The 6,202-nt window shown below is 32.2% G+C and overlaps 1 long non-coding RNA gene across 1 annotated transcript; it reads left to right on the forward strand.

The window, feature by feature from the left end:
- Window positions 1-388: 388 nt before the first annotated feature.
- LOC129763231 (uncharacterized) lies at window positions 389-5,211 on the forward strand. The gene is made up of 9 exons (XR_008740842.1): window positions 389-1,811; window positions 1,894-1,940; window positions 2,069-2,191; window positions 2,317-2,375; window positions 2,518-2,576; window positions 2,690-2,897; window positions 2,956-3,019; window positions 4,893-4,961; window positions 5,017-5,211. It is a non-coding gene; the product is annotated as an uncharacterized LOC129763231 (long non-coding RNA).
- Window positions 5,212-6,202: the final 991 nt, after the last annotated feature.

Below are 6,202 nucleotides of genomic sequence, written 5' to 3' on the forward strand. Positions count from 1 at the left end.
CGATACTGCACTATCCTGCAATGTGTTGCTTATTTGCGAGTTTAATGCTAAACATATGTGATCGACCACGAAAAAAGGGACCCAGCACGTGTTTTTGGCAAATTCACTTTTTCAGCGATTTGGTACCGGAAAACGCTGAAAAATCGTTTAAAACAACGAAGTCTCTAAGTCGAATATTGACGCCGTAAATACAATTTTCGTACAAGCCCGATAAAAATAATTATTTCGAAACGCCTGAAAAAATTTACAAAATTTCATTTTCTTTTTTGTTTTGTTTGCTGTTTCTTTAGCATCAACGTTGGTTTTTCTATTCAAACCACTTCGACTCTTCTTCTGCTCATTTTTGATTTTTTTTTCAACATTTGAAGGATCTGAAACCATTAAAACAATTTTTAGATAATAATTATAATGGAGTACAAAAAATCCAAAATTCTACCTCGTCTTCTTCAGCATTTTTGCTCTGTTTTTTTTTTTCGAAACATTTCCGCTCTTTTCATCTTCTTTACAGCAATGGTCTCCTCAATCGGTTCTGTGAAAATAATAAAAAAAATTGTGTAATAAATTTTGAATAATGAACGTAATTTCTCAATTCAAAATCAAACGCATTTTGCCTCAGCTTCTTCAGATGAGAATTTTTTTTTTCGTGCTGTTCTCATCGCGTTTCTTGGTATTTTTTTCTACTCAGCTCACCTTCTTTATTTGTTTTTTTTTAGGCAGAGGTTCTTCGGCTTCGGAGCTACCAAGTCTTTTTTGTTAGGATCGGAACATAAATCTCGAACTTGTTTAAAAAGGTACCATAGCCGTTCAAGAGACAACCCTTCCGGTTGCAACTTTTGGATGCCGGATAAGGGAGGAATTTCAGTCGTCACTAAATCAAAGCTCACTTCTTCAGTGTCTTGAAATTCTTTATACGTGTTGCCATCTACCGTGAATAGGAAATGGTGATTTTTCGTAATACCTGAGAACATAACACAACAAAATTGAAATCAACTTTCAGTATGAAGCAAAAAAAAAATTGAGTTCAGGTTTCAGTAACCTTTTAGAGGTTTGTTGAATGAAGCGAAGTCCGTAGCAAAAACGTAGAAAGGAACATCTTTACAATCAACAGCAAGATTGTGACCACTTTGAGTTGACTTGATCACAGATTCACGAAAATCATCAAAACAATCGACATTATGACGACAGTAGTTCATTTTGAGCAATCCAAACGTTCTATCAGGCGAAAATTTGGTGTGACTCGTTACCAAAAAGTGGAATTCGATTCTTTCGTTCAGACCCAAGCGGACACGATTTGCCAAGTGATTTATAACTGAGGGACTCAGAATGCAAGGGGTGTAAGTGACTTGATCGATTTCTCTTCATCAACTTTTTGTTTAGTAAATAACTCAGCTGCAAAAACGTTCCAATTTAAGTTTGCTATAGAATCTGATAGATGAACTTCTGACTAATCTTCCACATTGTCAAATACAGCTGGGAATGTATTTGCAGCTAAGTTATGACCAAAAGAGAGAGTCGATGTAGAGAAATCGATCAAATCCCTTACCCCCCTTTCATTCTAAGCCCCTCAACTGTGTTGTTCTTATTTTGACCTACACATCCAGTTTCCTATATTTTCGAGCGGTTATAGGTACAATGTGGACCGAGTGAAGTGAAGTGCTACAAAAGTGCTGGAATCGTACCCCGCCTTGCCTCCCACAGGCAGCACTGTTCACAGTTTCAGCTATAATCACAATAAAACTACACGAAATCGTCATCACTGCAGCACTGCAGAGTTTTTTTCCCTCGTTGAACTGTCACAACACAACATAACGGTTAGTGAATCGAGAAACAAACATTGTCTACATCTACATTTTATCTACATTTTCACTTTAAATTTCATTTGGTCTTTTTTAGGTTGCATTGAACAAATCACCGGATAACACAGCAGATAATTCTAACAGGTGAGTAAATTGAATTCAATCACATTATCGTATCATTTTTCGGTCGAAAAAATGTGTTCAGTTGATCCGCTATTGGATTTGATAGAGGAGTGAAATGAATTATTAACTAATTATTTGTATATTTTCAGAGTATTTTACATTCATGAAAGCTCCATTTCAGCAGCACTCAGTCAACACAGGTTAAATAGTATTTGTGTAATTCGTATTGACATCCATCGTCCCAACATAAGCGAAATTCATAATAAATACAGGTGAGTACCATGAGTTTTTTTTCTGGATTATTTTTCTGTTTTATGCATTGAGAAAAATATATTTTACTAGCTATTAAAACGGTTCCTTGTATACCGTGTATACTTATTATTAATTTTATTTTCAGATATTTCCTCATATTGTCAATCATCACCCCAGCATCAGCAGAATTGATAGTAAATACTGGTGAGTGTCATGAATTTATTTTAGCACAACTGTTGCGTTTTATGAGGTGCATCGATTTAACCAACAGTTGAAACGGTTTTTTTATCAAGGATTTACATTAGATGTATTTGTATTGTATAATAATCATTTTATCTATTTTCAGGCATTTCATTATATTACCTTCCATCCTCCCATCATCAGCAGGAGTCATAATTTATACTGGTGAGTAAAACAATTGATTTTTGTATAATGATTATGCTATGAGGAGAATCGATTTTAATAATCGGTAAAACAGTTTTGTTTAGTAATTATTTTATTTATTTATCGGGTTTTAGGACTGCTATCCATAGTCTTAGCATCAGCAAAATCATAGTGAATACAGGGGAGTATTATGTTTTTTTTTCAAAATTTAATTATTAAACAAATTATATTTACTTTTTACTAATTTATTTTTGCATACATTTACTAACATTTTTCATAACATTCTTTCACAATCACAACAGTTTATACATCAAATACCTGAAGAAGCTGTTCGTATACTAGGTATTTCAAAATAATTTAAATATTTAAAATATTACTAATCAAATAACATTTTTTAAAGATGACAATAATCAACCACAGAAGATAATGGTCGATTCAGACTAGGAAAACATTGAGTGTCTAGAGTAAGTTTCCACATATTATTATATTCAATTATTCTAGAGGAACTCTTTTAAAAATTAATATCTTCCTGATGTTTCTGAATTACTTTTTAAATTTTTAAAGATTTGTTGTAAAAGGTAACAATATAGGTTAGCTAAAAATAAATTCATTTTGTTTACAAGATCTTCAAAATATTACTTCGTAAAGCTAAAATAATCAGGTTTAAGCTAAATTGTTCCGTTTTGTTTGATAATTTGTTGCTGAATTTCCGTCTCGAAAATCGATTTCACAAGCTACTCCTGAAACTTTTTCACCAGAAAAATAATCGGCCATAGATAGGAACAGGTGGCAAACATTTGGTGCCGGATCAGGACTTTAAGATTCCAACTCCTTGGTGTTGTCTTAATGAAACATAATTCACCTTGTTTTGGGTAGAATTGTGTACAGTACAGATCCTAATTGAGAGAAGATGGTTCCCTACCAATCCCTCCCACAAGTCGATTATGTTGCTATTCAACAATGCACAATGGTCCAGGAGATGGATTTAAGTGGAATTTAGCATTTAGAGCTCGACAGTTATTCTCTAGACAAAAACTGTCTTCGACAAAGTTGTTACATACAATAGAGCGCTCATTTTTTTTTGATAACATAAAAATGACCAAAATTGTCGATAAAATGAAAAGTCTAACTTGCTTATCTTTATAGATAGAGATAAACATAGTTGGACACTGTTGTAGCCCGAATTTTTTTAAACAACGTTGTAGAACAAAGACCATGAAAAAACGAGTTTTTTTGCTTTAACTTTTATATTTCAAATTCTACATCAAAACTGTCTTGGTACGACTCTTAGAGCTTATCAATACCAACATTTTGCGATGCAGAACTTGTTAATATTTTAATCCTACTCAAAGTTGTTGATGTTTTTTAACCCAAAAACTCATGATTTCAGTTTCAATTTACTCAAACACAAAAAAATAACATCGTTTTGAAATCACATATTATATAGAGTGAAATTTGTTCTTTCAAATGCCGCCAATAAACTTTGTTTATGTTTGCCCCAGAAAGAATGACAAACAATTAAAGAATACGTATTTTTTGGGAAGAAATATTAATAACTTTGAGTGAAGTTGAGATAATGATAAGTTGTGCATCGGAAAATGTTTATATTATATAAAAGTCTTCCGAAGACAGTTTGTATGTAGAATTTAAAATATAAAAGTTAAAGTAGAAAAACAGTTTTTTTCATTGTGACCTTAACGTAACATAGAAAAAAGGCGCTATTTCAAGAGATAGAAAAAAAACTTTATTCTACAAAGATGTTTCAAATAACTGGGACTACAACATTGTAGAACTATGTTTACCTCTATCTATAAAGATAAGAAAGTGAGATTTTTTATTTCATCGACAATTTTGGTCACCCTATTTTTGATATCATAAAAGTGAGCGCTCTATTATAACATATTTGTTGAAGGCAGTTTTTGTCTAGAGAATAACTGTCGAGCTTTAAATGCTAATTTCCACTTAAATACATCTCCTGGACCATTGTGCAATGGAATGATGGAAAATTGGCATATAAGTTTTTGTGTTGACTTGTTTGATCCCCATGCATCAAGTTTATTTTTTATACAGCCTTATTCCACCGATTCCGAACAAATTTCCATATTTGACTGACAGCCGCTCAAACAAAACATAGTCAAGAATTCACAAAACTGTCTGATAGTTGAGTTTAATACGTAATTTCGTCTCTCTAACGCTAGCCAATATAACCCGATGAGACTTACAGAACGAATGATAAGCATAAGCAGCCATTTACTAGAGCAAAAATATATTTCTATCTGCCTAACCTAATACATGAGATTAAGAAAAACTATAATTGATTGTATCTTTCTGTTTCAGATTGATCATTTGACGTAATGAGTAGATACGTCGTCGATGGAAGCCATCAGCTCATATTGCTTTGAATAGGTAATATTTGTCGTGATTCGAACTGCATATTCTATTGGCTACTCTCTTTTTTCAGAACTTGCATAGATGAAGTTCATCATCGATCGGAATCGTTAGGAGAGGAGAGGGATTATTATAACGATTCAGTAATTTCAGACAGAGACCATAGAAAAATTTAAATAATGATACTAATTAATCATCACTTTACTTAATCCCATTTATTTCGATTCATTAAAATTTTTAATTTCAATTACGAAAACAATATGAAAAACAACGTGAATTATCTCCGTCTGTGGAAATTCATATTTAAAAAAAGATATCAATTTATTTTTTTTATATTACAAATTACAAATTAATTCTATTTTTGGAATCCAAAAACTATGTTCTCGAATGCATAAACATGTACAAACAAAATATTCATATCGATTGATAACTGAAAATATTTATACTAAGCGAAGAAAAAAATAGTATATAGTACATATAGTAATACATTAGAAAACATAAGATTACAACTTTAACTTTTATATTCTTAAAAGAAAAATCATTTGTTAGGTTTTCGGGTTTGAAAAATTTGTGTAGATAACCCAATATATAATATATGGAAAAATATTCACGAAAGCCTAGAAATGTATAGAGTAGATGTTAAATACTCAAATTAACATTATTTGAACTAAACATATTTTTTACAAGAAAAAAAAATATTGGCTGAAAAAAATGGTAGGCTGGTTAATTGAAAATTGTATTTCAAATTGGAATTGTGTGTTAGTTTAAAAATAATTGCTTTTCTTATAAATAAATTACATATTTCTCACCAACGATATTTTTTCATTATATTTAATTTTCGTTTCCTTGAAAATCAAATGGAGCTATAATAAGGGTCGAGCAGTTTTGCGTTCGACCGACGCGGTGCCAGATTGGCACAGGTTTGACTCGTAATTGGTTGTCGAATACGAAGAGCAGGTCGACAAAATCATTACAAAATGGCACGATATCGGCACCGTTGTCGACACCATTTGTTGGGACCAATATGGCACAACAATGTAGAGTGGGCAGTTATCCTAAAACACAATTAAATTCTTCGATAGCGGCTGCTTCGATAAATAGTGGTCCAACATGCTGATGACTGAATTCGGTCCTTCTCCTACATCGTACTGTTCTTCGATTAAGTACTGTTGTTCTGTATTTTCGTAACTTCGTTGTTAATTCCGAAAATGCTGCATTTCTTTACAGCTTAGAAGTAGGATGATCCCCGTTGTTGAGGG

Source organism: Toxorhynchites rutilus, chromosome 1, assembly GCF_029784135.1.
Source record: "Toxorhynchites rutilus septentrionalis strain SRP chromosome 1, ASM2978413v1, whole genome shotgun sequence".
In the NCBI taxonomy this organism is placed as follows: Eukaryota; Metazoa; Arthropoda; class Insecta; order Diptera; family Culicidae; genus Toxorhynchites; species Toxorhynchites rutilus.